Source organism: Octodon degus, unplaced genomic scaffold (genome assembly GCF_000260255.1).
Source record: "Octodon degus isolate 3935 unplaced genomic scaffold, OctDeg1.0 scaffold00091, whole genome shotgun sequence".
NCBI classification, from domain to species: domain Eukaryota; kingdom Metazoa; phylum Chordata; class Mammalia; order Rodentia; family Octodontidae; genus Octodon; species Octodon degus.
Genome location: NW_004524667.1, coordinates 5,225,576 through 5,249,697, shown reverse-complemented (window position 1 = coordinate 5,249,697; position 24,122 = coordinate 5,225,576). Strand labels below are relative to the sequence as shown.

The 24,122-nt window shown below is 37.8% G+C and overlaps 1 pseudogene; it reads right to left on the bottom strand.

Annotated features, from left to right (window-relative positions):
• Positions 1-4,359: 4,359 nt before the first annotated feature.
• On the bottom strand, positions 4,360-4,681 carry LOC101584822 (annotated as a pseudogene).
• Between the last annotated feature and the right edge of the window lie 19,441 nt (positions 4,682-24,122).

Genomic DNA, 24,122 nt, shown 5'->3' with positions numbered 1-24,122 from the left:
TACAACATGTTGTTGGATTTTGTTTCTTGATCCGCTCTGCCAATCTGTTTCTTTTAATTGGTGAATTGAGCCCATTAACATTGTTGACAATAATTGATATGCATTGGCCTATGTTTGTCATGTTATTTTCCTGTTTATTTTCTACATTTCCTGTGTTTAATTCTTAGCTCTGTTTGGTGGGTTCTTTCTGTTGTTGTTCTTGGAGTTGTGGTCATTTTTATTCCTTTCTAGAATGTCTTTTAGTACTCTGTGTAGGGTTGGTTTGGTTGTCAGGAAATTCTTTAGTTGTTCTTTGTCATGGAAGTATTTTGCTTCTCCATTAAACATGAAAGAGTTTTGTGGGTATATCGGTCTGGGTTCAGATTTGTTTTCTTATAGACCTTGAAATACTTTACTTCACAGGACTGGCCAAATAACTCAGTGGATTAAAATGCCTGCAAGAGAGTGCAGGGCCCGGGGGTTCAATCCCCGGACCTGCCGTGCTGGCCCTGCTCCTGATGTGCGCTGAGGTGGCAATTGAGATTGAATGTGGTGGCATGTGCCTGTAATCCCAGCTCTTGGGAGGCTATAAACAGGCAGCTCACTATGAGTCTGATCTAGTAGTGAGATCCTGAACACCTCCTAGACCTTTCCCCAAAATGAAATTAAAAAGAAAACAAAAAAACCAAAAAAAAAAAAAAAAACGAAAAACTTCACTTCCTCATGACTTGATGGTTTCTGAGGAGAAATCTGCTGCTATTCAGATAACTTTTCCTTTAAATGTGATCTGTTTCTTTTTTCTAGCAGCTTTTAGTATGTCATTCTTTTGCTGAATTTCTAGGACCTTGATTATTATATTCCTGGCTGTAGACTTAATTGGTTTGATATTATTTGGAGTTCTATATGTCTTCGTTATCTGAATGTCAGATCTTTTTTCTGTATTTAGGAAGCTTTCTGCTGTTACACTTGCCCATATTCTTTTTTTGTCATTTGTGTTGGTTCCTTATTTCTCATTGATGCCTAGTAGTGTTATGTTGTTCATCTTTGCATCATCTTGCAGATGTTGAATTATTATTTTCTGAAACTTTGTTGTTTTTCAGAGATTTTCCCTTCCTGGCTGCAAGCTGTGGTGGTGTTTACAAGATCTGGAAAACTATCTTCACTCTCATTCAAACGATTTTGTCAACTCTTGATGGAGTTGTTTTTTTTTTTTTTTGATTGATGGAGTTTTTAATGTTCTGTATATCTCTTTGAATCTGCTTCATGTATTCTATTTCTTTCCTATATTGCTTATTCAAGATTTCCATCATTTTTCTATTCTTTTTTTTAATCAATGTCTTCCTTAGAAACTCTTAGTAATTCTTTCACTAGAGTTATCATTTCTTTTTTTTCTTTCTTCTTTTTTTTTTACCTAGGAGATTATGTTCGACCTGATTTCATTTATACCCTTCTGCAGTTGTTTCTTTACTTCAGTTACTATTTTTTCAGAGATTTCAGGTGTGTGGCTTTCAATATTTTCTGTGCTGTTTCCTGGATTTTTTTGGGTGGGTTTGGGGCTTGAGATTGCACCTTGATCCTTCATTTTGTCATTTTCTATTTCAGAGAGTACTCTTGATTTCTGTGATACATTTTTGTGAAAGTTTGATAATAGGTAGCTGCATCACTGAAATCAGAACCTCTCTGTAAAGCGTCTGTTCTTTTTGTACTTCTTTGTGTCAGAGATTCTCATTCTGTGTGTCCCAAGGGTTTGCTTTCTCTGTTGATTGAGTGTGATATTGATTTCTGTTTTCCACTGACCTCCATCCTGAATTAAAGGACTTTGATGAGGTTATTACCCAAGTGCCTTCCAATCATATTATTCAAGGGTGAACATGTGATTAAGGCAGATGTGGTATCTTTGTTACAATGGTGCAATTAGCAATAGTAATAATGGCAAATGAAGTTTAGAAATTTATAATCTTTGGTAACTCATGATTTTCTATTTTAGACAATAAGAGCTAACATTTTATCTATATAACAAAGCTGATCCTAATTTGAGAGTTTGTATGTAAACTGGTTCTCTTGAGTTCTCTTCGGGCACCTCCCCTTTATGTACCTGGAGTCTTCCAGGCAAACTAGTTACCTAAGTTACCTCCTGCCACCTCTGTGCTACAAGAATCCTCCCAGTAGGTCTGGGCCTCAGGTGGACCCACTGGGCCTAGCAGTATGCCTCAGCTCACTGTGTCCAAGACAGGCTTCACCCCCTCCTGCTAAGTCTGTGCCTCTGAACTTGGCCTGTTGATGCTGGCTGCCTCTACTGCTCTGAGCTGCAATCTGCTCACAGTAGCCTGCTGGTTCTGGTTGCCTCTTCATTAACACATTAAATACATTTATGTTTATAGGTAATATTTTATATTCAGCCTATTTCCTCAGATATTATTATAAAGAAACTTGCATTATGGGGCCAGGGAGATAGCTTAGTAGAATAAGCACTTGCCTGAAAACCACAAGTTCTTGAGTTCAGTCCCTGGTAAAAAAAAAAAAAAAAAAAAAAAATTTGCATTTTAAGGCAGCAGTCTCTTCTTCTCATTCTTGATGAATGAGTTTTCTGATTTGTTCTGAATATTTTCAGGTATAGACTCACCATCAGAATAACATACGGCTTGAAATAAATGAAAAATGTAATAGAACTGAATTGTGGCTCTATAGATGTCTCACCTCCATGTTGATAAACAGTGAAAACCTAGCTACAGACCATGGAGAGTGGTCAAGTTTGATTAGATTAAGAACACATGCACACACACACACACACACACACACGTACGCACATGACCATATTCATGTGTGTATTTTATCAAGCAACATTTGAGTGTTAGCTGTTGTATTTCTAATTTCCCTACTTCACTTTTTCTTAGCATTGGAGACAAGAGCTAGTAAATGAAGTAGTTTTGGCTTTTCTTACCTGCTGACATTGTGATAAATTCTCAAAAACTCTCACATGTAGTGGGTTATTTTTCACTAAAGTGTCATTAATAAATGCTAAAGGCATTAATACTTCTGGGGATATTTGAATTTTAATTGTAGCCTATTACAGATTTCAATGTCTTCTAAGAAATGAAACCCTAGTGGAAATGTTGAAAACTTGTTTACAACTCACATATCCTACGTTAGTTCAAAAACCATGAAGTAGTCTAAATATTTTGTTTTTTAAAAAATCTTTTTCAATGAAAAAACAGATTAAAAGTTCTTTCATTGTAATTGAACTTTTCAAATCTTGGCAAGCATTAATAAGCAAATCCAAAAAGAATCTTTGTCAGACTATGCTTATGTGTTGAGTTAGAAATAATGGCCCGGTAATTGTAACTGACAATTACTTTTACAGATATTTTGGAAAGAGGGGTTTCTAGCATTTCTCAATTCACACACATGAGGAAGTGAGCAGGACAGGCTTGGCCCTATGCACATTTGGTGGTGCAACCTTCAATTATTTTCTTGTTGTCCAAGATTCCACTTAACATGAGAACAACATTACATTTAAAATTTTTCATTTTATTTCAAGTGATGAAATATCTAAAGTCAAGATTTCTAATGAAACTATTTCAGTGCAGGAGCTCCATAATGAAACACTTATTGAATAAAAGAATCAGTGTTGAATTTAGCTGGAGTCTACCTTCTAAATTACATCCTGAAGTAATTATGATAACTGTGCAAGCTGTAGTCACTAAAACTCTGCTCACGAGGGTGTATTGGCTGTTATGCACTGGCTAGTTATACGGGCTAATTTGTGAAGGAGTTTCAGACTGCAATTGAGAGTGATTATAGAATACATAATTAATGTCAATGACTGAAAATTCAGTTGCTGACAATTGTAGGTTATGGACAATGGATAATTAAAATATAATTAATGGGCTAATTAAGATGTCAGCAACAGAAATGTTTTGTTAATTTAATAATAGTTACTACAGTCTTGGTCCTAACACATTTTAATTCTTAATGGAGAAACACTGATCTCTAATGGTTGACAGCTCTGTTTCACAAGATGTACAAAATCATACTGAGAGGGAGCTGGGAGCTCTCATATTTAGCCACACAAAGAAAATGGCAGATGCACAGTTGGAAATTTCTGAAGGATAGAAACAGATGAAACATCTGTTGTAGCATACCTGCATTAAAAAGGGAAAAGCAGGTATACTATAAAACTTTCCTTCTTGTCCTGAATGCAGTTCATTTTCTCCAGAACAGAATAGATTTACATTATAATAAAAAATTGAATTGAATAAGAGACAAGAACATTCAAGAGCTTTATCCAAAATTATGCAACATGATTTCTGATACTATTTTTTTCATTTATTCCTTTTCTTTTCCCCAAGTGTTCAGCTTTATTGAGGAAATGAAGGGCTGTCAGGAGCCCTGGATCTCTGGAGATAAGGCCTGGTATGCTCCTGGGTGACCAGCAGCCCAGCAGGTGGTAAAGATGGGATCTCTGAAACCTGAGTTTACTTGAAGGTGTGACTCAGCACCATCCTGCCCAAAGCCTTTGGAGCCAAACATGGCAGAGTAGCAGGGGTGGTTGCAGTAAGGCTTGCCTTCATGCTCAGAGTGACTGCTGGATGTCAGGGTCTTTCTACACTTTTCATACTTTAGTAGACTGATGCCAGTCCTTGCCCATCAATGTCACCTGCTCCTCAAAGCACGCCCTTTCCCACTTGGGACACTTAGGCATGGTGGTGCATGCAGGACAGGAACTACAGACCTCGAGATGGTTGTGGGCTCCAGGGACCTTGTTTATTCTTTCAACATATGCAAAGTTCAGTGACAAGGCTTTGAAGCTTATCTACTAAACATAAAGCCATGTCAAATGACTACTTGAAGACTAACTACGGGCGAAGAAATCAATGACATCACCAGAAAGAACAATGAGGAAAATATGAAAGACAAGGAAAACAGAACAAAAGAGACACTGAGGCATAACAGTTCAATAAACAAATAGACAAAAGAAAACTAAAAGAATAGAGACCCAGTTTCTATAGTAGTCCAATAGAAAGAAAAATGCTACATTGGCCTTTTTCTTTTAAATAAATAGAACACTTTCCTTATAATGCCAAAATGATTCACAATAAACATTTTATGTATCTTGCAATTTTTCTGTACACTACAAAGACAACACAGTCGAGCCGATAGATGCTAAGTTTTAACATGTAATTATAGGAAGCTTATAGTATTTCTAGTATAATACATTAATGTAAACCAGTTATTTAAGTGATATATAATATAATGAAAAAGCTTTATAATCACTGGTTTAAAAAGACCAAGAAACATCTTCCCACATATAGCTGAGGCGCAGTAGAATCTTATCTGGATGTAAATGGGTGTCTTTGCCAGGATGCAAAAACAGCTTTTCCTGTCACTAAAAGGACAAACTCTAATCCATCTGCCATGTATAATTTGACAATCCACAATGCTTAAACAGTAGGAAGGAAAGACGTCTTCCAAAATTTCCCCTGAAGGAGGAGGCTTTCAGCAGTTCACAATTACCGTCTAGGCTGAATGTCTCACTTGAGACATCTGCTCAGCAGTTATCCAGGAAAACCTGGCCCACAGGAGGCCAAAAGTGTTTCTCACAATTATCTTTGGCCTTAAAGTGCCAGTGGCCTCAGTAAGAGTCAATTGCAAAGCATAAGGTGTGCATTGTGGTGACCCTTTGTGATTTACCAGGATATGCCTCAGCCCTCACTTCAGTACACATAAACTTCAGAGATGATAATCTCTCTAAAGTTCAAGGCAGAAAAATCCACTCTAAAGTAAGTCTGTATCCAGTAATGAGCCAAAGATCTTGACATAGTTTTACTGATAATAGAAGAATTACAATCATATAATACCATAGAGTCATGCTTCCTGCAGATAAGTGTTGTTTTCTCAGGACCCACTTCAGTTCATTACACTTAGTAAACCTTCTAAAAATCATTCCTGGCACTAGTTCAGAATACACAAAGATTTCTCAGCAAAAACCCACTTTGGTTATCACATGAAGGATTTTCCAGGTGAGAAATCTGGATTTTAAGGGGAAGAGAGTAAAATCAGCATTCCATTTTGCATATTCAGGCTTACCTTCTGGAATCTTGAGAATGCTGGGTGAGATCATTAACATACTATGGAAAGACAGTAAGTTGTAAGGTAAAAATAATAGCATGTAGTGGAAAAGGAACCAGCCAATGTTTTCTTCATTTGTGATAGTAAAATTGTTTCAGAACCAAAGCCATCACAAGCATGTTTCTCAACAGCCCAAAGACCCAATGAAGTTGGGGAGCAAGAAGTGACTACCAGAATATAGGGAGATCCTTGATTGGATCTTGGAGACATATGAAAGCAAGCCTAGGCAAACACAGGGACTACAGTTCAATACCTGGTACCACATGCTACTCCAGCCTGGCCCCAAGGGCAGGCTGAGTCAGCCACAAAAATAAATAAATAAATAAATAAAAGCATTATCTCAGAGTAAAAAAAAAATTAAAGAACAAATCAGTCCTATAGAAAAACTATTCACTGTGCTACACATTTTATTTACCAATATAAAGCTGAACCAATGTGCTAATAGTTTAGAACTATTATGAAACAGGTATATGGAGCTGTTATGAAAGAGATCCTAACATACATTCAGTCATTTTTCCCCCACTTTGTTAATGGTGGATCCAAGGTGAGAGCTGAAAAGGTACTTCTTCTAGAACCAACATCTAATTAAATGCAGACTCTGTGGCCTTTCGAGCAGCATCATTGGTACAAGCTAAGTGGCATGCTCTTCTTTGCAATGAAAAAGAAAGCCCTAAATAAGGAATAGACATCTGATGTGTTGTAAGTACCATACTAGATAATGGAAAGGTTCTCCTCTCTTTAATCTATTTTTATTTCTCCTGCTTCTCCCATAATACATTTTGTAGCTTTATTTCTTCAAAATCCACCATAGTTGAAGAAATACGTAAACAGATAACTTTTGAAAATCAAAATACTAATTGAGGAAATACATAAACTCATGACTAAAATTTAAAAATCAGTAGGCACTAACTTTCATGTTAAATGAACAATATTGCCCATAATTATAGAAAGTTAGTGTTTCAATTAAATTATGACATAGTCAAACTCTTACTAAACAGAATTAACTCTGGGCTGTCCTTATAAGTATTGGCTCAGTTTGGAAGCAAAGAGGTCTCTGAGACAGCAGGAGTGAGGGGCAGAGAAAACACTGGATTGGTGTAACTTCATCAAAGTCTCTCCCCCTGCAAATAACAGACAGAGCTGACAATGCGAAGGGGCTTTCCATCCTGCTTTCAGACAAGATGCATTTGCTCCTGTATGTATTTTTTTCCAGACTCTACTGCATTATACTAAGGAAAATTCAAACAGGTCATTCATGTCAGAGGCAGTGTTCTAAAAGCCCAATACAAGCACAAAATACTGTCTGCCAAGACCACGACAAAGGCTGAAGAATGAACAGCCCACCCACAGCAAAATGAGTGAATATCATGCGTTTCTATGTTGTTAATTGTGGAAAAAATATGGAAGCAGTGAATTGAAGCTGCTTGGTCAGTGGCTTTGATGTCAGGAATTTGTATTCATGAAAATGACCTTTCCTGAATGAGCAGGACCCGATAGCAGCATTACAGAGTACACATTGCCAAATGCACAAACAAGTTTATTTAGCAACTTTTGTCAAAATTTTCATAATTTCCTTTTCCCCCTTTCATCAGATCAAATGTCATTGTAAAGCCTGAATAGAAAATCTCCAGCTCACTATCAAGTGTCTCTAGGTTTTTGTTTCAACCTTGTTTATAGTCATCCTAATGTTATAGGTAGCCAAATTAGATAAAAATGTTAATAGGCAGTCAGACAGAGCCAGGCCCTCGAAGGAGGCAGTATGAAAGACAAGCTACGTTGCAAATGTGGGAGGGATGAAGGACGGATGCTCCTGCTGTGAACCAGACCTGAAAGACCTAAAGGCCAAACAAATGCTAAAAGAGTAGCACCTGGGATTGATATTCTAAATAGGTATCGATCACTTGGAAAGACCCAAGTGAGTCACTAACCCAACCCCCATCAGGAAGAGACCCTGTCCCACATTCCAGCCCCCAACAGAAAAAAAACCCTGTCCTGTATTCATGCCCACTGTAACTCGCTTCCCCATTTGGCCTTGGGCATAATCAACTTTACCTGAGCAGTGGTGCTTGTAATCCCATGGTTGTCCATAGTTTTGTCCCACCCCACATCCACCTAAGGGAGACCCCTTCCTCTCTACCTTAGCCCTGCATGGTTTTGCTCTATAATAATAAACTGAAAGAAACAGCTTTCTGGGCAACCCACTTGGGCCCCCCTTCTGTCCTCTCTGAGACAGAAGCTTTCTTTCCCAATAAAATATTCTACTCTCAACCTCTGTTTGTTTGTAAAATTCATTCTTTGGTTTTAGAGAACACGAACTCATCCAGGTCAGGTCGGGAGTTTTACTTCCCTGTATCACTAAGGCTGCAACATAATATGTATCATGAGTTGTTTGACAGTCTTGGACTTTTTCATTCAGATACTACATGTTGTTTCCTAGAGATTTCTAGAGTGATAGGCAGCTGATATTGTAACCTGTCCTGGTACATTAATCTTTTTTGAAATGTAAATGTCAGTGTTACTGTGCTCTGTAGGAGAGTAAGGGCAGGGACTCAGTTCTGTAACCCGCACAGTCATTTCCAAGTGTGGTCTCCACAGTAGAGGCTTTGTAAAGCTCAACCAACTGGCTCACTAACTACAGTTTCTTGAATGAGTCAAATAAATTATCCACTGTGAACAATACCTACATTTTGTTCCTCAAGAGATAGATCCTAAGATTTAAATTCAATCTATTGAATGAAAAGGCACATGCCATGCTCATTCATCAATAGAAAAATGAAATGAGCTGCTGGTTAACTCAAGCCTCATATTAACCTTAACAAATATGTTGTCAGCCTGAAAAGAAGTAACTCTCTCAATGTTGTGGACATTTAGTTCGCATAAATGAAGCCCATCAAACAGCCTCCTGCTCTTGGGTGTCTCATCCTGGCACTCTTACCTCACCTCTTGTTCTTCCATCTTCCTTTGGGTCTTTGTTCATTGTGTCACTGCTTCCTGGAATGTTCTTTCTCCACAAAGGTCACACAAACTCCAACGCCTGTTTCAACACCTAGAGCACATCTGAGCTCTGCTACCTGGATTGTTTTTGGCAGTGTGCTCTGCTTTCCCTCCACCGTGCAAGATTCTCAAGAAGTGGAGAGAGAGAGTAAAGTATTTAGAAACTGGTATCCTTCTCATAGCTCTGTGGTTCCTCTGCTCTAGCCCTGAGGATTCCTTGCTATTCCTGAAACATGCCACGTGCGTTCCTGACTCTGCCTCTTGTTCTCTTGTCGTCTTCTCATTCAGCTTGTTCACTGCTCTGCTCACATGTGTCCTGCTGGTGAGGGTTAATGGGATGATTGCACAGGAAAACCCATATGAAGGGCACCCTTACTTAGTACTGAGTTCTAAGTACTGAGTGCCTGCCACATACTGGGAACCCAATACATATTTTGTTTGAATAGGAGGATTAATACACTATTATATTTTCTTAGAGACATAGGATTATTAATGTATTAAGGAATATAGTAAAGAAATTTTATGGGCTTGGATGACCACACTAGAGTGCACATTGAGAAATATAGCCAGAAGGTATACAGAGTAGTTTCCCTTCTGAATTGCTACAGAGTTTACCAGAAATTACATGTAGTTTATTGTCATGTTCTTTATTTTATTACTTTATTTTATTTATTTTTTATGCATTTGGAACAGGCCCTACAGGGACTATAGGGTCTCACTACGTAGATACAATTCCTAGTGATCCTCCTGTTTTTCAGCCTCCTAAGCACTGGGATTACAGGTGCCTGCCATCATATCCAGTTTCAGTCATCCTCTTAGCATGCCCCGGGGATGGTGCCAGCACAGCACACCCTGTCCCTACTCCCGCCTGAGCAGGTGCTTTAGTCCACTGAACTATCTGGCTGGCCCCATGTTCTTTAATTTCATGGGTTTTATTTTCTTCTCCCCTATTAGCTTGGATTTTCTTTGAGTTTAGAGGCCACATCCGTCATTCTTCAACATTATTGCAGTGCTTGAGAAGGTACAAGATGTACCACTGGCACTTAGCTGGTTGAGAAGATCGATGACGAGACTTTTCCATTATGAAGAAATGTTGAACTTTAAAATGAAAACTAATAGTGAATTAGTAGTAATAAGAAATTTCTGAAACAAAAGTATTTATCTTTGTTTATATCCAAATATGTGCTGTCACATGTATAATTATATGCAATATAAATATAATATATTATTATAGTAATATAGTATATATTACCGCATTTATCATTTCATTATATACAATATATAATTCATCATATATGTGGGTTATTTTTAATTTTTTTGGTAAATGTTTTCAGTATATAATGTTTACATTCTTTGCGGGAATTGGTATATAACACATCTTAATTCTTTTTTTATTTTATTCCCCTCCCAAGTTTCTTTCCTGCATCTTTTAATCCCCTTTCCATTTGCTCTTTATTTATATTTGGGATTCTCCTAAGAGAAGCCATGTGACCTTTTGAGTTTTATTAGTATATGTTTACAGTACATAGTGATTACATTCACTGTAGGGGATTGGGACATGTACATGACACATTTCAATACCCTGTTTTACCTCCCTTTACATATATATATATATATATATATATATATATATATATATGGTTTCATTTCAATTACTTTTGTGGTAGAAAGATATACTACTAAAATAAAAACAAATCCGTTACATGCACTTTATGGGTGCTTTTGTGGAAATTGATGGTGATGTATGTGATGCTTGTGTCTTGAATACTGAAGGTTGGACACAGTGTCTAGAGCTGTGCTTCAGGAGCACCCAAAAAGGGCTCCAATAGTATCTTGTGTTTCAAAGCACGTATATCACTACTCTGATTGTAAAAGACACTTTTTCCACTAGGAGATACTGAAGCTATCTATTTTCCATCCAGTAGACTTGGATGAGAGCAGGGTGAGAGTATTCTCTTAAGAAAGGATGTGTGGAGAAGAGCTGGGCTGTAGCTGTTGATGAGTCAACACTGGTTTCTCTCTTAGGGCCATGACTCAGCTAATTGCCGGACATACACAAGACTATTTTTATGGTAGAAATTTTTATTCTTTTGCAGTGGTCACTAAGGTGAAAATTATTTTTTGGAAACAGACACAAGGCTGTGTTTACAAGATACAAATTGCTCCTGGTTTTTGTTTTTATTCTCATTTTAAAGTTTAAATAAGGTGATTTTTCTATGAGCAAATATTAAATATTGCTACATTTTAAAATCACCAATACACTTTAAAAATACTTGAAATTCAAAATTGTTTCATATTTTAACTTGATCATAATGTCACCATCTTAGATACATGTCAAAACTAAATTTCATAGTATATATTTGAGAAGATGAAAGAGTAAACATGTTAGGAACATTATGATGCAATTTTTTGTGTTTATGATTGTAACTATGCTTGTGAAAGTACTTAGGTAGTTAAACAAAGCTATTAACAATTCAGAAAAATTAAACTGTACAGCAGAGCTATTTTTATGACCTTTGCCTCTTATGTTCCTTTTACTTTGCACATTCCACCAAACATATTAACTATACAACTACTTCTGTATGACCTCCAGTTGTAACAGTTTGTATGCAGGTACTCTATCAGAAGAAGAGATGCAGCTGGGCGTAGAGGTGTAAGCTGCAATCCCAACACTCAGGAAGCTGAGGCAAGAGGATCTCTGCATGTTTGAGACCAGCCTGTGATGCAAAGTGAGCTCAAGGCCAGCCTGAACTGCATAGTGAGACCCTGTCTCAAAAAGATAAAACAAACAAATAAAAAGAGAGATCTAATGTAGAAAAGAGTCTTCACAGTTTATTTTATTTTTTTAGATATTTGTTTGTTTGTTTATTTGGTACAGGTTCTCACTATGAGCTTGAACTCATAGGGATCCTGTTGTCTCAGCCTCCCCAGCACTGGGATTACAGGTGTGGGTCAGTGGCCAGCTTGGCATGGGCTGGCACCGCATGCAGTACTGGGAATTAAACATGGGTCCTTGCACTTGCTAGGAAGGTGCTTAGACAGCTGAGCTATCTCTCCAGCCCCTTCATATTTTAAAATAATAGACAAATTATAATTTAAATATTTAAGTCACTAGAATATTGTTTAACCAAACATTGTAAAAATCATGCTTCTGGTTGGTGGAAGGGTGAGTGATGGAATAGCCTGAGTGACATGCCAGCGTCTTTATGCAAAAAGACAGGTGAAGGAAGGATATCAAACCCCAGGAAAAAGCAGACTGAGGTTGAAGACACAAAAGTAAAAATCTAGCATCTGTGAACAGGAGACACAGGTGAAGGGCAGAGTAGGGTATGGATGGCTCAGACTCTGATGAGCTTTACCTGGGCTGGGTAACGTGTGGGTGGACTCAGGTGATCAAATGTGGTGCTGCGATAGGGAACTCTGGATGGATCACTGAGCTCACTTGACCCATATAAAGAGTTAGAGGAGTGGGCTCAAGCACTGTGGCAACAGCAGGAGTGGCAGTCACCTGGGGGGTGACCTCAGCTGCACTGCCCCTTCCTTGCACCCTTTATCACACTTACTAGACTTCAGAACATCCCCAGTGAACAGCTGTCCTTTCTTCTGGTCTGCTAGAGCTTTCTCTAAGCCAATTCTTTCCCATCTGATTTTCCCAGTATCCTGAGAACACCAGTGAACCATTGCCTATCATGTTAGCCCAGAGACACCCTCATTCAGTCTTCCCACGTCAATACAAATTCCCCCCCATTTTGTAGCTATGGAACTATTATGTCATGACTGTCTTCAGAATGATTATCTACATGTGATATGTTTAAGTTATGATAGTTATGTTGTAAAAGTAAAACGAAATGAATAAAAAATAAAAATCTGCCATGCTTATGCCACTCAGAAATAACCACTGTTGCCAACGGGTTGAAAAAAATATATAAAATTTCTCAAAGTAGTATTATGTCTTTTTCAAATTCCCTGTCCTTAGAAGTATAGCATTGTTGTATTTTTACTCATTTCTGTTTGCAAAGATGTTGATTGTTATTTTGGACAGTGCTCATAATTTTCATCTTTACCCCAGCTCTCTCCATCTCCCACAGTGGAAAGATAATACTGGCTATGAGATTCTTTAATATGCTTTTCACTGTTACTGATCTTGGTTCCAATATCAGGTTCCTATAAACATATTCTACAATAACAGCTATCCTTATGCCATTCAGTTATCTTGGTTGGTAGTATAAAAGGAAAAAAGTATGATCTTTTCATTTTTGGAAAGATTAAAAACAGAAAAGAGAAGCAAAAGGGACTTCAGGAAGAAATTTTCAAAATTTGGCCAATATTTGCTTAATGCACTGCTATCAGAGGTCAACTTTGTCTCCACAGAGCCATGGTCTGGTTTGTTCATATGTCAGCTCGCCTTTCCTCTGGACTTGGGTAAATCTAAATGGAGCCTTATCAATCCAGTTCTATTTCTCAGTGCTGTCATGAACAGTTGGCTCTGGCACACATAAGACACTTACAAGGAGAGACTTATTTTAATAATGCTGTTGACTTTCCAACTTCTCAGTTACCACAGTCATCAGACTCTAATTTACTCTTCAGGGCCCTATCATTCCATAGCCCGAGCTGGACAGAAAGAAAATAATTTGCTCACTTCACAGAAAGAAAGTCTATATTCCCAAAACAAAATGAGTCAGACAGCAATCTTTGAGTTAACAGGCTCTGCTGACGGACCCTTTTCCCTACTTTTCATCAGTCTGGTGAGAGTGGACTCTGGACAGAGATAAATGAGAGGTCAAGTGACCCCTCATTTTTCTAGAGGATTATTTCACCCACAGATAAGGCACAAAGAAGGAAGTAATAGTCAAGACCAGCCCATAAGAAAACAGAGAAAGGATAACTAACAAAAGCCCATTCTCTCAGCCTTTGCCCTGACTTCCAGGCCAGCACGGGGAGCACTCTTACCAGCTTGCTGGTTTGTTATTTTTTTCAATGAGGGGAAGGAAAAAAAAAAACCACAGTTAATATGTGGCAAAGATAATTATATCTCAAATAGTAGATTTTTGTGCTTTTCTTAACTCTATAACTAATGTAAAATACCAAAAGAAAAAATCTTTCTGCACTTATTTTGTCTCCCAGTAGAAAGCCCAAGCCCATACAAAATGAGCACATGTTAAAATATATTGGCTGGCTGATTTTTACTGACAGGAGTAGTGATAAGGCGGGTCTCACTGTGAGACTGGAGTTTCACTCAACAGTTTTTTGAAGAAAGAACTTTCCAAACACTATTGTCATTCTTCTGGCATATTGAAAAAAAAAAAAAGAGATACATTGGTTTTGAAAATAAGAAGCAGGGGCTGGGGAGATGGCTCAGTAGAATAAGTGTTTCCTTTGCAAGCACAAGGGCTTGAGTTCAATCTCTAGTTCTGAAAAAAAAAAGAATAAGCAAACAGAAAGATATATATGGACATGTTATAGGGCTTTCATACTTTTCATGAAATTGATTTATGGCAGTCATCTTTGTTTCTAAGTTGCTTCTAATCTTTGTTTACCTATGGAAGATGGCTTTTAAATTTTAAAAATTTTCTCCAAAAGCATAATCCTTAATATATAATGCAATGAAAAGTTCTATCTCTTAATCTTCAGTTGTGTTAAGTACATAGCTTGAAATAATACAGAAACGGAATGATCTCTTAGAAATTTAGCACTCCTTTAAGGATGTCAGATAAAATGTAACCATCAGACTTATTGATGATAGAACTACCTCTTGTAGACATATCAATTAATATGTTTCTTTAAGATGTACTTGAGAAAAGAGTACATTAATGACTGACATTATAGAACAAAGCAGGTAGATGAGATTTAAAATTCAAAAGTCAATAACCATCACTGTTCTTGTGAATAGTATCAATGCTACTTGTAAAATCATTTTCATTAGGTGCAAATCATGAAAAATATAGTTTATGGTACTGCAGAATTCTTTTTTTATGTATTTAGTACAGGGACTACAGGGTCTCACCACACAGATCGGACTGGTAGTGATCCTCCTGTTTTCAGCCTCCCAAGTGCTGGGATTACAGGTGTGTGTCACCATACTCAGTCTCAGTCACCAGCTGAGCATGCCCTAGGGGTGTCTCAGCGTGCCCCCAGTATCAATCGCATGGCACACCAGGCATCTAACCCCGGTTTATGGTATTTCAAAAAGTTTTCTTTTTTGACATCTATTGGTCCATGTTTCCAGTACATAATGAGGGGGCCTCCCCATTAGCTCAGCTCTTTAAGTGATTGCTTAAACAAAGCAGTCAGGCTCAGGATGCTGTGGTTCAATCCCCAGATCCTCAAGCCTTGCCAGAGCTGTCCTGAAGGCATCCTGAGCCAGAAAAAAAAAATCCTTCCAGTACATAATGATTATATTCACTGTAAGGAATTAGTCATGTACATGACCCATTTCAATTCTTTTTCCCCTTTCTCTTCACCTTTTTTTATTTTTCCAGCATTATATTATTTTGTTATCTTATAAAACTTTATAAAGTTAATTGTTACATATACAGATTGAAAACCAGGCCAAAGATCACATAAAACATGCAAGACACTTGTTATAAGTCAAGGTACACTTTAATGTGCTGGATTACATTATATTTTTTCCAAAAAAAAATTTCCACCTATGCTTTATACTAATTTCTTATTTAGAGGCTCAAATAAAATGAAAAATTGATTCCCTTTGTACTATGTAAATTCAGTACAGCAGCCCCAGAACCTGTTCTAATTGCAGCACCGAGTGAAGAGCACATACATGTATTTTCCAGGGTCATAGATTGTTTCGATAATGTCTACAGTCTTTCCCAGACCAAATTAATTTCCTCGATTTTTTTTCTACTATTTCCCCTGGATGCTTTGCCCCTGATTAACACAAGCTCTCACTCCCTCCAACTTGAGGATGCTTCTACGTCATCTTTCCTTTTCCTGAGTCTGGCTCATCCATAAATCAAACACTCATCTTTGCTGGCTCATCTCCTGTGTCGCCAGATGGAGGCGGTGCCAGCTGCCCCTCCCCGCCGAGCTCACCGCTTCCACTTTGCTCATCCGTGCTCAGGCGCTCTGCTGCTCTTTCAGGTTCTGCCGCTCATTCCGCAGAGGAGTGTCTGTCCTCGCCCTTGCCTCCTCTGCATCCTTAGGTTGCTTTCTCATTCATGCCTTGCTTAGACACCTGGGTAACAGCATTCTCCTGGTTATGCTAAATATTTTATTTCTTACCAGGTTAAATTTAATATATTTTTTTTTTTTTTCCAGAACCGAGGATTGAACTCAGGGCCTTATGCTTGCCAGGAAAATGCTTATTCCACTGAGCTATCTCCCCGGCCCCAAAGGAATTTTTTTTTTCTCCCAATGCCTTCAGAGCAGGTTTGGCTGGCTTGAGTTGTGGGGATCAAACCACAGCAACCTGAGCCTGACTGCTTTGTTGAAGCAGCCACTTAAAGAACTGAGCTAAGGGGCAGGCCCCCCATATTTAATAGTTTTTAACATCAGTCCTGTTTAGTCACAACTGTCCAAACTTTTTCTGTAGTATTTAGCTGACAAAATTATTACCAAATTATTACTGTAGAAAAATGTATCTGTCAATCCTCTTCAGAATTTATTACCAAATATACTGTAATATTAGATTTTTAGTGCAATACTTTGTATGCCTTTTGTATCTTCAGTATTGCTGTGACAAAATTTTAGGATTTGTTACTATTCTTGGCAGGCTATTTGACTGTTTCCAATTTTCTTCATTTCTCTCAGAACTCTGAAACTATCAACTTTCCATTCAACTAATATAAGTCCAATAAACATTTGCCAAATGAATTAATGAAGGTTAAATAAGTACAAGTTCCTTTGGATCCAAGCAAAACAATGTAAAATCCTTTCCATGATTGGAAAGATGTCAGCTCTAAATTTAGCTATAAATTCAACTGATTCCAAATCAAAATGTGTGTGTGTGTGTGTGTGTGTGTGTGTGTATTTGTAAACTGACAAGTAAGCTCTAATATTCCTATGGAAATATAAAGGACTAGGAATAGCCAAAACAATCTTGAAAAAGAACAAAAGAAAGGATCTTCACAACCATATAGCATGATGTATTATAGAGTAATTGGAAGCAGTGATCAATGACACTAAAATAGATGAAGTAGGTGTAAAAGAGGACTCAGTTGTACAATGAAGAAGAAGATGGTCTTATTTTATGCTGAGTCAACTGGATATGTTTTCTAGAAAAAATTAGTTGTTTTCATTTGACACACACGCATGATTCAACTCCAGTGTGATGGAGTTGTGTGAACTTGATTGGCATGGGAGCTACCCACAGGATTGGGGAGCATCTTTCTGGGTGTGTCCAGGTTCGTCATGGAAGCACAACTTTGGGTACTACATCTGGTCCCTTGCCCTCTGCTCCCCTGCTTTGCTTCCTGGCCACTATGTCCTAAGCAGTTCTACTCTGTCATGCCCTTTTGTCATGATGTACCCACCACAGGGCTGAAGAACCACTAACTAAATCCCTTAAAATCATGAGCTACATTATATTCTTCTCATATAAATCATGTACATTGGATGTTGTTTACAAACAATGGGACAATGATTAGTGTATTAAAGAAGTGGGGTTGCTGTTACAATTATACCTGACTAGTGGTTTAGAAGTATTTGATGCTGATTTTTAGGAAGGGTTTGGGAAGCTAAGGAGATGTGGGCTAGAGGAGTCTTAGTAGAATGCTTTAAGAGGCTGATAGGTGATTCTGATTGGAGCTCTGAAGACAATAACATGATAGGGATGTGGATAGTAAAGGCCAGGTTCAGGAAGAAAACAAAACCTCCTTTAGCAATTGGACCACATGATATGTGTGCTAAAATGTGGTGAAAACAAATCATCTACATATTGCCCATATCCTGAGATTTTGCAGAAGGTTGAGATTAGGGGCAGTGGACTAATTGATATGGTGGAGGAAATCCAAAGTCAGTCAATGTTCAAACTGTGGCATAAGCACTACTATCTGCTTCCAGGTACAATTCTAGTGACAATTTCAGATGGGAGGGAATCAGAGCAGAAACTTTTGACAAATCTTAAATGTTTACCTAGAAGAAACCATGTGTAAATGTGAGGCAAAGAAATTGAGTCTACTGAAAATATTAGTGCCACTAAAAAGGAGTGTTATGGTTCTTATCAAGATGGTCCTGTAAAGTCTCATGTGGTCATAGGTAGGGAGTGTTGAAGGAGACTGGATTAGTGTTTGTGATTCCGTGATTAAGGATGTGATGCTGGGGTTTAGGGTGCCACACTCTGGTGACACCATCCAAATTGCAAGCAGCATAGATGAAATATAAAGAGACAGAAAGAAGTGACTTTGCTCCTTCCCTGCTTTGCTGCCTTCTGCGTATCTTGCTTTCCCATGAACTGCTTGTGCTCTGAGCTGCCCCCTCTGTAATACCATCCTAAGACAGAACCAGCTGACCATGGACTAGGAGGACTATGGACTCCTCTACAAACTAGGAGTCAAAATAAACCTTTCTTCATTTGACTTTGTATATTGGGTATTTTGTCTGAGGAATGAGATAAGTAGATAAGATAAGTACCCTTTTTTCTAAGGGTAAGAAAAAAGGTGTATTGGGGCCTTCCAGAAGTCAGCATATCTCTATCCATTTCAATCTCAAGGGTACAAATATATGAATGTTTCATTTGAGAATAAAAGGCCCTATAATTGCTGCTCAGTAAGGTTCTTCTGCTTAGTAAGGTGCTTCCCTAAGATTATTTCACTGTACTCTACCATCTAGACAATAGTAGCACACTGAAATCATCCGTTAAGATGTAACTTGGTATACATAAATAATATAATGCAACTCACGATTTTAAGGGATTCAGTTAGTGGTTCTTCAGTCTTGTGGCAGGTACATCATGACAAAACAGAAAAATCTCCCCTGTGAAGCTCTTGGTTTCCAAAAGGGCCTGGCTACTGTTCTGATTAACAGTGGTTCTTGGCATTTTCCTGTGGTGCTGGTTTTACTAGCTGGAAGAATGAAAGAGTTGTAAGGTCAGGAGACTTCCACCCAGAGTCCAAAGGAATACCAGGAAAAACAGGAAAGGAATCCCAGAGATGGCAGTGTGTGGAACCATGGGAACAAAGGCACAGGTTCAGTGAGATCCTAGGAAATTGGAGATGCCAGGAATGTGGATTACCAGCTGAGGAAAGCTTCAGGTTGTGAATAAATCAGTCCAAAATAGGGCCCTGTGGTTACAACTAGCAAAGCCATAGAGCTGGGGCCTCCCAAGCCTTTTGGAACTCTTTTTATCAACATGTGCTCTGGATGCTGGATAAGGAGCTAAAGGACCTAACATTTGTCCTGCTGGGCTTTGTTCCTAATTTGCTTTAATTCTTTTCTATCTCCATATTGTTCCTATTTAGATTAGGAGTGGTTATGTTGTGTCATTATACCTTGAAATTGTGTAACTTGGTGTTCTTTTATTTTTCAGAGGTATACATGTAACAGTTCACCTTGAGTCTCACAAGAGACATGGACTTGGAAGTTTTAAAAATACTGGAACAGTTGAGACTTTGGAGAAGAGATTATTGCATTTTAAATTGTATGCAAGATAGTTATATTATAATAGGCAGAATTATAACCTTGTATTTATTTGGGGATTAAGTATGGCTTAAGGAGATGTGTCTGTGTGTTGACTGACAAGGTTTAGAATGTGATAGTTAAACTTGATTGTACTGATTTGATTGCCCTGGTAGGCACATATTTGGGAGAGGACACTTCTGGATGTATGTGTGGGTGAATCCCAGAGGCATGACTTTCACTTCTGTACATGGTCCCGGCCTCTTATTTGCTCTCACTGTTCCCTTGCTCTGCTTCCAAACTACCATGAACTAAGCATCTTTGTTCAGCCTTGTCCTTTCACCATGCTGCTGCTGCTTTGGGATCAGTTGAACATGGACTGAATCCCCTGAAAATGTGAAGCAAGTTAAATCTCCTGTTAAGCTGTTGGTGGACAGTGCTGGCTCCCAGCAGTGGGAAAGCTGTCTGACAGCTCGATATGCTGCTATTACAGATATAAATGTATTGATAGGCTGTACAGAGAGAAAAACCTTCATGACTTCAGAATATGCAAAAAAAATTAAATGTAAGAAACACTAGGATATTAAAAGTAAAAAAGGCAAGCTATAGAGTAAGAGTAGTATTCACAAGGCGTATGCTCAATAAAGGTGTCATATCAAAGGTATCAAAAATGTTTATATAACTGAGAAAAGAGGCAGTCAGGCCATCAAAAAACCTGTTACAGTTTGAATAGATGTTTTACAATACATGTTATTCAAAAGGCCAATGCATATAAAAAGAAGCCCAAGTTTACACATAACCAAATGAATGCAAATTAAGTCTGCAATGAGACATTACATTCTTTTTTTTCTTTTCAAAGTTTTATTGATAAACATATAGCAATGAGACAGTTTCAAATCAAATCGAAAGTACAGTTTCAACAAATAATACACTGCATATATTCTTCTTAGTGGTTAATTGCTGTACAAGATGCAGACTTGTGATCCTACTTACAAACACCATTAGAACAAATCATTCTATTCATTAAGAGAATGCAACTATATATCTATCCCAACCACTTTGAATACACAGATACAAAATGGACATTCATAGTTATATCCCAATTTTTTTAAGTTCCTTTGTTGAATATTATAGGTGTGTAAACTCAGCAAAATATTCAAAAAGAGTCCAGTAGCCCATAATAGCATTGGGTCTTCTGTTTAACTGGCAATGTCAGAAATTATTGACCTGAGTCCCCCACAGCTCAACATAACAACATGGCTTTACTTCCCATATTTCGTCTTCATACTTTTCTACTGGATGGTTAAGACCAAGGTAAAGCAGGACCTATGCAACAAGAGTTGTAGCTTTTTGGTCTGAGAAGGTCAGTGAAATGCCCTCGGGATTTATTCTGAGATCCTGTACCTCAGATTGTAGAACCTTTATCAGTGCAGCCATGTGGATGAGTCACGGCCAATGCTTGGCCATTGTGCTCTCTGTGAAAGCCTGAGAGAGTGTCTTCTCCCCATGTAACTCTCCTTAGGCACACTCTATGTCGTTGATCACTTTCCTCTTTGGCCCCATAATCTTCTTGATCAGAAAATTTGGGACACTACCGAGGTACATGGCGTCACAGTACAAGTTCTCATATGTCCTGAGTCTTAATTGACCTTAGAAGGCTAGGGCCAAAATGTTGGCTTTCCTTGTAGCCCTCCTTTTTCTCTAATTTTGGTCTGCAAACTTAGGTTGTTAACCATCCAGAAGACAAGCTTATTGTTATTATCAAATGATTTAGGCTATCAAGCTTAACCTCACTATCTCACTGCATGTCAAACATCTTAGGCATAATAAGGAACAAGTATTTTTCATCAAGTATTGATATGTTGAACTTTACACTCTTCAGGATGGCTAAAATCAGAAAGTTGGAGGACACCTTTTGTAGGCAAGCACATTAAAAAAAAATGAAAGTTATGTATTGCTAGTGTGGGTATATATTGGTAAAACTACTAGGGAAAGTTGTTTAACAAAATGTGCTAAAGCTGAACAAACAGCATGTGACTAATTCCACTCCACAAATGCCTGTCCAAAGCCATGCATGGGCTAGAATGCTCAGAGTTGTAACATTTGCAATAGCTCAAAAATATTTCAAAAATGTGACATAGCCCACAATAGAATAGTGTAAACAAGTGTAAACATAGTTTTTCTGTAAAGAGCCAGGTGACATATATTTTAGATTAACAGCTTATATAGTCTCTGTTGACACTTTTGAATAGTGCCATAGTAGTAGCATGAGACTAACCACAAACAAGATGTACATAAATAGAGGTGACCATGTTCCAATGTGACAATATTAACAAAAAGAGCCATCTGGCCATGAGCCACTTTGCTGGCTCCTGCTATTTACCAATGCATCAAAATGTGCATCTTACCTGCCTAGTGAGATGTGAGACATCAATAAAATAAGTGGCCAATGACTACGTGTAGCAAACAGGGTGAATCTCACAAACTAGAGTGAAAAAATGTTATAGAAGAATGCATATGACCCTAGCTCTAAAATTTATATTTCAAATATTTTCTCCATAGTTTTCTAAAAGATTATGATTTTTGTGCTTTTAATTCTATGATCCATTTTGAGTGTCTTTTGTAAGGTGTAAAACATAAGTTGAAGTTTGAGTATTTCCCTACTTGCTTTAGGACCATTACTTGAAAGGGCACCTCATGGAATTGCTTTTGTGCTTTTGTAAAAATCTGCTGGGCATAGTTGTATAAATTCTATTTCTTATTCCGATGCCAATACCAAAATGTCTTGATTATATCCCAATTAAGTTTTTAAAAGGTCAGCAGTGTCATTAAAAGTAAAGAAAGAGGAAAAAACCAATATTATTTAATTTCATAATAGCATAAAGATGAGTAGAAGATAGCTAGGGTGCTAGAACCAGGAGGGTTGTTTCCCTTGGAAGGAGGGAGAGAGAGGTAGGAATGCTTGGAAGTGTACAGAGCATTCCACAGTCCTGGAATGCTGTGTCTTGGTCTGAGTCTCGTTACATAGATATACTCAAAACTGCAAAACTGTAGCTAGAAGGTTATAGCACGTGCGCGCGCGCGCACACACACACACACACACACACACACGAATTCAATTTAAAACATCTTTTATTGTACACCATGGGGAATCCATTTTTTTTTTATAAAAAGTGCTTTGTGTATGTCTGAAGTCCATGAGCCAAGCTCCAGGTGGAAGCACAGGTTCCTGGAAAGATAAGTTCTCATAAAACACTAAATTGATGGAGACTTGATTTTACTCTTTTTTTTTTTTTTTTTTGCAGATGCATGCTTCTTCTTAATGTTATCCAAGCCACACTTAAAATGCAGTGGCCCTGAAAATATCATACTGTAAGTGGATGTTTTGCAATGTTTCGTTCTCCTGTGACACTTGTGTTTAACTACTATCTTGGGAGAGTTTAGGAATGAGAACAAATCTATTTGAAAGAAACACTGTGACCTCACAGTTCTTTTATAGAATTCTAACGAAAATGTTCATTTATTTGCATTAGTTGAATGGTTCTGAAATAATCTGATTAGGGCAGCTAGAGAAAAAAAGAATCACACAAAAGGTGACAGTGACAGGGATTTACCAGTAATAGAATAAGTGTACATTAATGCATTTTTGGAAGTGCTTTGCTTGTGGATGAATTCTTCTTCTGTCCCATGGTACTAACTTAGCTTGAATGTTTTATGGCTAGACTATTTCGTTTGGTTGTTTTTAAAATTGGTCACTTTCATTCTATTTTCTATCCCTGTTCCCCCTCTTAGATCCAAACTCACAACAATGCCAAAATGAATCTCCCCCAAGAACAAATTAGGTGAGGTTACTAATCTGACCAAAAACTATTGGCTTTTTCCCATTTCATGCCAAAATGAAAACCTTCCATTTCACAGGCCTTCAGTCACCACTAATTGGCACCTCACCCTGCCATGTTTCAGCTAATACTTACATTGCATTGCCCACAGCGTGTGCTCTGTAAGCAACCCACCTCCTGGTCTGCTCAGGAGTCCACATGCAGTGAATCTGTCAGTCCTGTCTGAAATCCATTCTATCCCTCAAGGGCCAGCTCTGAAGCCACCTCTTTCACGCACCTTAATGTATCTTCCACAGGTATATTCCTGAGTTCCCTCCTTTCAGCCAGTGCTACATGGTCTAGTTATACGCATAGTCAAGAGTTTCCAATTAAATTGTTAAGCTCTTAATAGTATTCTACTTTTAAAGAGAATAAAAATAGTAAAAACATAGAAATGATATAGAATTTCACTAAACAAAATGACAGGAATTCAACAATTGTTGTATTGCATATTGTTTTCTTCAAATTAGTCGTTCAGCTTACCAGATATAAGCATGAAAATTAGTAAAAAGTTACAAAAAATTAAAAGAAGAGAGAAAAATACTTATACATTAACTCTTTTTTCAA